This window comes from Fukomys damarensis, unplaced genomic scaffold (assembly GCF_012274545.1).
Source record: "Fukomys damarensis isolate Sample0158 unplaced genomic scaffold, DMR_v1.0_HiC HiC_scaffold_15, whole genome shotgun sequence".
Lineage (NCBI taxonomy): Eukaryota > Metazoa > Chordata > Mammalia > Rodentia > Bathyergidae > Fukomys > Fukomys damarensis.
In genome coordinates, this window is record NW_022900927.1 from 36,263,537 (window position 1) to 36,273,311 (window position 9,775).

Here is a 9,775-nt window from a genome sequence, read left to right on the forward strand (position 1 = left end):
TATTATAATTAATTTTTAATAATTAAATAATTAAATTTTAAGATGACCTCCCCACCAAGGTCTACAAGTACCAAACTCACTACTGCACTAGTTTTTTTCCTTACATTTACTGATGAATTAATTAACCCTGCTAAATAGAGTCACACCTATGTGCCAAGGTTTAATTGCAGCCCAAATTCAGTAAATTTATTTTGTCCAAACAATTGATATTTTGAGCATTACTGAGCCAAAAGAACATCAAAATAGTAAGTTGTTAAAGTCACAGTACATTAACAAACAAATGATTTTCAGTCTCAATTGCAAATGCAGTTTGGGGTGAGACTAAGCAGGAGGCAAGTTAATCCATATAGCATCAACTAAGTCTTCAGCTTCAGAATAGGTCTCTAGTTATTCTGTTGATTTCTTCTTGTGACTTTGAGCTCTCTTGGTATTTTCAGAAGAATCACAGTTCATAATGTACTGCAAGTTCTTGAAACTACATATTATAGTCTGGCTAAGTTACATGTGGCTTCCATGTTGGCTCGAATGAAAAGATGATGACTGTAGGAAAGGTTGACTCAGTTGCCCCACGAGTCAAGTCCCTGGGAGTTATAATTTCCACCATGTCTGTCACTATTGTAGAAGCCTCCGTAGCGACCTCCACCAAATCCAGTTAATGCTATGACCACCTCCACCTCTGTGGCTACTTCCTGCACTGTTACTACTAAAACAAGAGCTGCTGGAACCACTACTTTGTCGATCGTCTCTGGTACTAAACCCTCCACTGAATCTCTCAGAATGTCCACAATTGCCACCCTTGTAATGGTGTTCAAAAGCCATATTTCCAACCAGGATGACACTTCTTGTTTAGCTTCAATAAGGAGATCCAATAAATCCTTTGTGATGTTCATATTTCTTTCATTATAGAATGAAGTGGCAAGACCAAGGTTTCCTACACATCCTGTGCGGCCAGTGCGATGTACATATTCTTAGATGTCACTTGGCAAATCAAAGTTGATAACATGTTTCATGTTTTAAATGTCTAGACCTCTTGCTGCCACAGCTGTGGCCACTAGAATTGGACTTTTCCCTGAGTGGAACTGCAGAAGTGCTTCTTCTTGATCTCTCTGTGATCATGAGTACTGGTACAAACATACCCTTTGTGGTATAAGAAATCCTCCAGAGAATCTGTACCCTTTTGGTCTCCACTAACACTAACATCAGTGAATCCTTTCCTGTTGCACCTAAGAGATCAAGTAGAAATGACCATTTATCTAACTCTTCCACCCAAACCCCTTTCTGTGTAATGTTCTCAGAAGTACAGCCTACTCTGCCTACAGCCAGAAAGATATATTCATCCAAGAAGTAACAAGCAAGCATCTATACCTCCTTAGGCAAAGTAGCACTAAACATCATAGTGTGATAAACAACTTTTGGTGAAATAGTATCTTGTTCAACTATACACCTTATCTGAGGTTCAAACTCCATATCCAGCATCCTGTCAGCGTCATCCACACTAAGTATTTGCAGAAGTCTAATCCAATTTTTCCTCTTTCCATCAACCCACCAGATGTCATGGAGTGGCAACCAGTAAGTGGCAACTATGTTCTAAGTCTCAAATCTGCTGGCCAAAATCAGCAGAATAAGAGACCTTTGCCCAATAACCATAAAACAAAAGTCTGGAATGTTAGATTTCCCTCACCTTAAAATGGCCCTAGCTAGTGATGGCACAAACCCCTCCTAGTGATGTCACAAGCTCCCCCAATTCCGAGCCACTACATCACTCCTATAAGCCCCACCACAGTCCTGTAAGAACTGCTCCCAGTCTCAGCCATATTGCTTTCTCTCCTTTGTTCAGAGAAAGCCTCGCAGATCCACCCCATAATAAAGGCATGTTGTGGTCCACCATAAACTACACAAGGACCAACTCTAGATCAGTATGAAAATTTTCTGCCTTCCTCTTGACCTGCACTGACAGTTATCTTGTTGGGGGTAACACCGAGGAGACTGGGTATTGTTGGTGGCACCTGTACCTTCCATTTCCTTTGCAGCCTTTAAAGTCTCTCCAGGACCATCTGTATATATTTGACTGAGGCTTGGCAGAAGAAATGCTGCAGTTTTTCCAGACCCTGTGTGAGCACCAGCTATTAAATCTCTTTTTTCTTTGATAATAGGAATAGTGTGCTTTTGCACTGAAGTAGGATGAGTATAATGAGTAAATTCAATGTTTCCCATAATAATCTCTCCCATCTAAGGATCGCTAAAATTTTCAGTATGTGGAGGGTAGTTATTGCCAGTTACTGCCTCTACTGGTATATCATCATATTTCTCAAAGTTAATCCCAGTATCTCCTCCAGAAAAAAGTTCATGTTCTAAGCACTCACTTGGAGGAAGAGGTTTTGACCAATCATCCTCATTTGATCTGTCACACCAATGACTAAGTCCACTATGTTCATATTTGCCAAAGCCAGTTCTGTCACAACTGCCAGCACCATCATAATCATTCCATCCATAGTCATCAAGTATAAACTATGACTCTACTTTCCCCTTGATCCACTTCCACGATCACTGAAGTAACTGGGCTTTTCCTCTTGAATCACGAGACCCAAAACTGCTATCTGCATCCTTGTCATTACTGTAACTCCACCCTGAACTTCCCTTATTGTAGAATCCTTTGATGTTTCTCTGTTCCTTAAATGAGGAGATATATAATGTCCTTTGCTTGTTGTGCTTGCTCTCTCACTCTGATTATTGGAAGAGTTCAGGTCTAAACCAGCAAACTGCTGGCCTATATTTTCCACCATCACATGACTCATCCTCCAAAATTACATCAGCACACAACAAGCACATCTACTTCTTCAGCTCTCACCACCCCATGTAGGATTTTCCACATAGAATAGAGTCATAGGGTTTCTCTCCAGGACTTGTCTTTGCATATTTCTGAAAGGACTGGAGTTTTGCATAGATTTTCCCATGTTTGTTACAGTTAGACGGCTTCTTGTGTAATGCCTGATACTCATATGATTTGAGTTTAGTGTTAGCTATGATGGGCCCATCTGCTGATGAATGACCAGTCAGGGGCCTTCTAGAGGAAAGGCTTTCACCTGGTTTGATACCAGCAAGTTTCCTGTGTGCATTAGTATCTGGAGATTGAACAACCATTTCTCCATGTTGATACCATAGTTTATATTGACGGGATTTCTTTCCTTCTTCACTTCTTAGACTATTGCTGCAATTTTTGTACTCATCTTCAATTTGCTAGTCATCTGAGTTTCTTCCCATTACAGCAATGTTCCTAAATGTTTCCTACATCACATCTCTGTAGAGCTTTTGGGATGGGTTCAGAAAAGTCTACTCCTCCCTAGTGAAGTTCACAGCCACGTCCTCAAATGTCACCACCTCCTTGAAGCCACCCCATTCCCAGCTTCTGTTCCACAACATCATCATTGTGTGGCTCCAGGAAGGTCTCCCAGAGTCCTTCCTATGCAGCCTACAGCCAATGGAAGTCACAGAAGGTGGTGTAGTGAGCTGGTGGAGGCTCTCAGCAGTGTGCTCAATACAAACAGTTTGGCATCCCGACACCAGACGTACTCTCCTACTTTCTTCTTCCTCTCCTCCTCCTCCTCCTCTTCCCCCTCCTTCTTTTTGAGACAGGGTCTCACTTTGCAGTTCAGACTGGCCTGGAACTCAGTAATCCTCCTGCCTCAGCCTCTTGAATGCTGGGATTACAGGTGTTAGCCACCACATCCAGCTTGGAAGGAATTTTTGAAACAGTCAGCATGCATGCCAAGAATCATCCTTAGTGTTTCAGAAAGGTGAACATCTAATTCTCACAACCCAATAAGAATTGTCTTATTATTTTCACCATTACAATAATGAAGAAATTGAAACTTTAAATTTGAATAATGTACTCAAGTCCATATCACTTGGAAACAGAAGAGCTGGTATTTGAATTATCTGGGATTTATCTCCAAAGTCCTCATTCTCATCTACCTTGCAACAAAACTTTGGTTTGTAGTGTAGAAAGGGAGGGAACAGCCTTTCTGCTTTCTTAATTGCCAGCACAAGAGTAAGGAATTTACTATATTTCAAGGCCTCCAAAACCAGACCTGAATCCTCGTAAGAAATAAAGAAAAAGAAAAATAGGCCAGAATGTAAAATGATGGACAAACTAATCCTTCCCCAAAGAGGACACATTACATATCTTCTTTTAAAACCAATAATGAGGCGGGGATTTAGCTCAGTGGTTCTGCCGCCTGCCTCACAAGCACAAGGACCCAAGTTCAATCCCTGGTACAAAAAAACAAACAAACAAAAACCAATAATGAAATTCAGATGGTATAAAATCATTAGAAATATAAAGATCATCAATCCCCAAATAAATGTTGATAGATACTTTGGAAAAAATGGTCAATGTAGTGGCTTAGAAGGGACTTCCCAGGAAGGCCTGCTCTTTCTTCCTCTCTCCTCTGCAAGCAAGATGTCCTTCTAAACTTTACCCACTGAGTCATTTGTCCCAGAGTAGGCTTTTTTCAGTGCCCCTCAGCTGTAGTACAAGTTGGGGTAAATGTGGCTGAGACTCCAGGTGCCCCAGGTAGCTTTCTGAGCCCAGTTCACAATGGCTTCTAGGCTTCTTTTGTCCCTTGCTGCCTATCTGTACACCATAAATCTGTTTCTTATAATTTGTTGCACATTAGTGTATTCTATCTTACTGAACTCACACAACTGGTAAAACTACAGGCCAGGATGCAGAGTACGGAAGTGTTTGGACTCCTGCTTTTGGTGGTTAGTACAGTGGTAATCTCAGTGGGAGGTCTCCCTTAGATTTGGTTATTAGTGAACAAAATTGGTGCAGAAAGCAGGTCTGATCTACCAGGACTATAGCTTATTGGTGAAATTGGAGGGTGATACCTCCCAGTGCCTATCCCAGGGCAGAGATATCAGCTTGAGAATACAGGGACTGGGCATACAGCCAGACGATTTATGAGGAAGAAAGTGTGAAAAGTGGGCTATAGTCAGGCATACTCCCTCTCCCAGCACTTCACAGAAGAGTTTTCTGGCTGTAAGACTCAGTCAGAGAAGAAGAAACATGGAATGTGGAACACAGTACATGATCCGGTGGTTGTTGAGTACTTATGTGATCACTCCTTCCTGGCACAGAGAGCTCATGAAACAGATACTCAGCTGGAGTCTGAGGTTTGGGGAGCAAAAGCAAGATCCTCCAATGGTCCCTGGGCATCTGAGAGGGGACATACAATGTTTATCCTCACACAAAGAAAAATTTATGATCAAAGGACTAGATGTTGGGGGAAAAAACAGGACAGGTGATGCTATCTTGGCTCTCTCAAATACTTAATGAAGGGAGACAGAATTTTGCTGTTCTAAAAGGAATAGTGCAATTATGGATGGGACCAAGGTCTCCAGGTTCCCACAAAAGGTTGGTGATTCTATATTTCTGTCAAGATGAAAGAGGAGGGCCGGGGATTTAGCTCAGAGGTTCGGTGGCCTGCCTTGCAAGCACAAGGACCCGAGTTCAATCCCCAGTACCACACACAAAAAAAAAGAAAGATAAAAGAGGAAAAACTGAACCAATGGTACTACGAAGTTTGAGGAAAACATGGTAACTTATTATGTTTATCTGCTGTGAGTGAGCCCTTTGGGCCATTTCTGATGCTGGTGACTTGTTTCTACCACTAAGTAAGTTACAGGCATTGATATCTTGGATAACAATCCACTGCCTGAGTAGCTCTGCTCCTCGCAGCTAAGAATTTTAAGTCCCAGTAGTGACCTTTATTTTTTTCTTAAGCACCTAAGCTGCTTAAACTCCAATTGATTATTCAACAAAAACAGTATTGCATTCCAAATGGTGAATGGGTCATTACTGAGTTCATTCAAAGCACTATTGACAAAAATGTTATAACTTACCTTCTAACAAAGTAATAGCCCAATTTAGCAGGCCAAAAACAACTTAGAGGAGATTGAGGATATCTTCAGTGATAGAAATGAATGCTTAGCTTGTGAAGTCATGGTTTCAATGGATAACACCAAAAAATTTTTTTTAAAAAGCTTTCAGGCTGGGGATTTAGCTCAGAGGTTCCACCACCTGCCTCGAAAGCCCAAGGATCCTAGTTCTATCCCCAGTACCAAAAAGTCAAACAAACACAATAAATAAATAAAAATAAAATAAATTTTAAAAAAGCTTTCAACCCTTCAAAGTATGAAAACTAACAATGGACTATAACAGGCTGAATGCCAAAGCTACTTGGTCAAGAAGCCTAAATAAAGAATATGCTAGATATAGTCAAGTAAAAAGTTTCAATGTTGGCAGCACCTATAAATAAAAAGGACACCCAATGGCTGGTAGGCCTCTGTGTTACTGGGCACAGCATGAGCCCCATCTTAGTGTTCTTCTGACCCCCATAGTCAGATCAGCAAAGCTGCCAACTTTGAATAGGGCCTTTTGTAACAGCAGGCTGTGTAAACTATAGCAAACCATAATCCAGCCACTGCCTTTAAAACCTCTGGAGTCTGCTATCTAAGGAAATTACAGGACGTCTATAACATCATGCTGACTGGAGTCTGTGGCAACAGAATGCTGCCACTGTGCTTACTAGCTACTCAGATTTTACTGGCATAAATGAAGGGCCAGAAGCAGCCATCAGATACAGTACATCAGATACATCTCTTGAATGGCAGCTATCGCATGCTGGGCAGGCTGGACATCTTATGCCAAAGCACCGCATGTAACATGGTAACATGAATTTCTTATTCTCACGAAGGTACTCACAAGCCCCACAGAGAAAACTGAACAGGTTCAAAAGAGCTCAGTTATCAAATGGAAAAGATACATTCAGGATTGAGCTCAGCCAGGAGGGAGTAGACTCCATGAACGACAACTCAGTTGCTTGCCCGAAGGAACTGAGCAGCCCTCAAGGAATGCTTAGGCTTCTTCCATGAACACCTAAAACCTAAGACTTAAATATGTGCCTACTGATAGTACAACGTGGTTTACTGATGATTCTGTAAAGCAACAACCAGGTCGGGGTCCACTGGGCTGTGGCTGCCATCTGGCTAGTGTCTGACTATGTTTCATTAAGACTAAATGTGGACATTCCGTCCAATGGGCCAAACTACATGCAGTGGCGATGGCTATGCAGTCCACCCTTACCACCCTGCTTTGATACATTTTCACGGACAAGGGGGCGTGACCACCAGCCTAGTCATCTGGTCAGGATGATGGAAACTAGACTATTAAAGGACCCCTATATAAATACATAGGTCATTCATGCGGTTGCTGGGACTATGTGGGTGCTGGGACTACGGTGACAGGCTTTGAGAGGAATTTATGTCACGTTTTCAGATAGCCCGTGACATTTTACTCTGCTTGAAACACCTCCTTGACTGCTTCAGCAACACAGTGAGCGTACTGTCATGGGATAAGGTGGACTTTCCATGCACCAATGGGGAACAGCTAACTCAGAAAGTAACTCAGAAAGTAACTCAGAAAGAATGCGAAGACGGCTTTGTAGTACAGTGGTGCCCCACCTCCACCTGACTAGTGCGGCAAGGAGGAACACAGCACTGCCACACACAATGGGAAACCCTGAGATTTGTGTGGGTGGAGGTAGACTAGGCAGCTGCCTGATTAGGCTGCACCTGTGAATCCCCAACTCTGTGTTCCCAACTTTTTTCTTTCTCCTTTTAGAGAGCCTGTATCAGGTATAGTTTGTGACGGGGACCACTGTAGTACTCCACAGAGTAATAATTAATCTGGAGGCGACACTTGTTTGAGCGCCTTCCTTCTACAGAATCCCTCAGGGCATTGCTAATTTGTTTCATTTATACTATTAGTTTCTCTCTCTCTCTCTCTCCCTCTCCCCCATTGAAAAGAAAGTTTTGACTTTTTATTTATTTGTTTCTTCTCTGTAAGAAATAGTCTCTTTGTCTATGACTTGTACTCTGAGTAACACTTTGGCCATTCTTCTAAGATTATAAGACTTGAATAGGCTAAAGTGACTCCATGCTAATAGGCCAGACTGTGCTTCTTCATATGCTAATTGCTACCTTGGTTAACAGCCCACCCAGGGGCAAATGGTTTGACAAAAGGTGACCCTAGAACATTTCCTGCATAAGATAAGCAATGTGTTTGCAGTCTTGTTCTGTGAATTCCCTGACTCTTTGTTTAGAAAAACCTTATAAAAAGTACCTCAGCCCCTGAGTAGTTGCCTCTCTGAGCCACCTGGCTCTGGGAGTGCTGTCTGGCCAGACTAATAAAGGTCTCTTTACCATCTAGGCTGGTGTGTTCCTTCCTGGGTTTCTCGGTTCTCTGTCGTGTTCGCGGAGCCTCGCTGGGTGTTAGGGCCCAGCATCGTGGAGGCCTTTCGGCTGTTCACGCTCCGTGGAGTGGAAGTGAGACTTTAGGTCTTACAAGATGATGATACACAGTGTTTACGACAGTTCTGTTTTATTTTTTCATAGAAGCAAGAAGAGTGCTTTTTATATTTTCTTTATTAATATCTACTTGTGCTACATTCAAATAGAAATAATTTTATTTGTTCATATTTTTGTTTTTGTTTTTGGTACTAGGGATTAAACCCGGGTCCTTGTGCTTATGAGGCTGGAAGTGGAACCACTGAGCTAAATCCCCAGCCCTAAATAGAAATAATTTTAGAAAAGAATCTTGTAGGGGTAGATAATGTTTTTGTTTTGTTTTGTTTTGTTTTTTGAGACAGGGTCTCACTATGTAGTTGAAACTGACCTGGAACTCACTGTGTAGCCCAGGCTGGTCTCAATCTCACAGCGATCTTCCTGCCTCAGCCTCCCGAGTGCTGGGATTGCAGGCATGCGCCACCACGCCCAGCTGGATAATATTTTCAGGCATGTGAAAATAGTATAGAACAAGCCCTTTTTCTGCACTGGGTGACTGAAGCTACAAGGTCTGGATCAATCTGCAAAAACAATGGATGCTTGCAAGGAAGTAGTCTCAGAGAAAAACTGATGGGTTGGACAGGCACATCAACTCAGCTCGGATCAATACCCAAGACCCAGGACAGTTTGGGGGGCACTAACCTGTCAATGTGTTCCATTTACAGGTCTCGGGTAGCAGAGGCTTGGAAGAACAACACCTTTATTAGATACTGTCAAATTGTGGCTACCTTAGAAAACTTTGCTGTAGATTTGCCATCCCAGACCGGATTCTCTCACTTGCCAGAATGACCTCTTGGTCCTGCCTTTGGTCGACTGTGCCAGCATGCCTAACACGACAAATCTGAGGCTTCTTTTGTCTTTTGCTGCCTGTCAGTAATAAATCTATTTCGTAAAACTTGTTGCATGTTAGTGTGTTCTATTACCAGACTTCAACAACTGGTAGCGTAGCAGCCCAGAGTGCAGGAGAGGAAGTGCTTAGACGTCTATCCTAGTGGTTGGCATGGTGACGGTCTTTGCCCTCCTCCATGCAGTGGGAGGCCTCCCTTGGGACTGTTATTAGTGAATCTGCTTCACAGTAGAAATATGGGCATTAAAGGAGATTCTAGGTGCTCTGGAAAAAAAGAGGAGAGTTGGGTAGAAAACATCTGTCTTAGAGAACACATAATAATCATGTACACAATTCTGGTAGAAATGTGGAGAATAAAGGCCATTCTGGGGAGTTTTCAGATGGAAATGAAGAACATGTTATTGGAAACAAGAGGGAAGATGATCTTTATTATAAAGTGGCAAAGATTTTTCTGCGATGCATTCCACTGTTTAATGAAAGGTAGAATTTGCCAACAAAGAATATGTGTCTATATATATATAT

At 42.2% G+C, this 9,775-nt stretch overlaps 1 pseudogene; it reads right to left on the reverse strand.

The window, feature by feature from the left end:
• Window positions 1-314: 314 nt before the first annotated feature.
• On the reverse strand, window positions 315-2,795 carry LOC104857547 (annotated as a pseudogene).
• Between the last annotated feature and the right edge of the window lie 6,980 nt (window positions 2,796-9,775).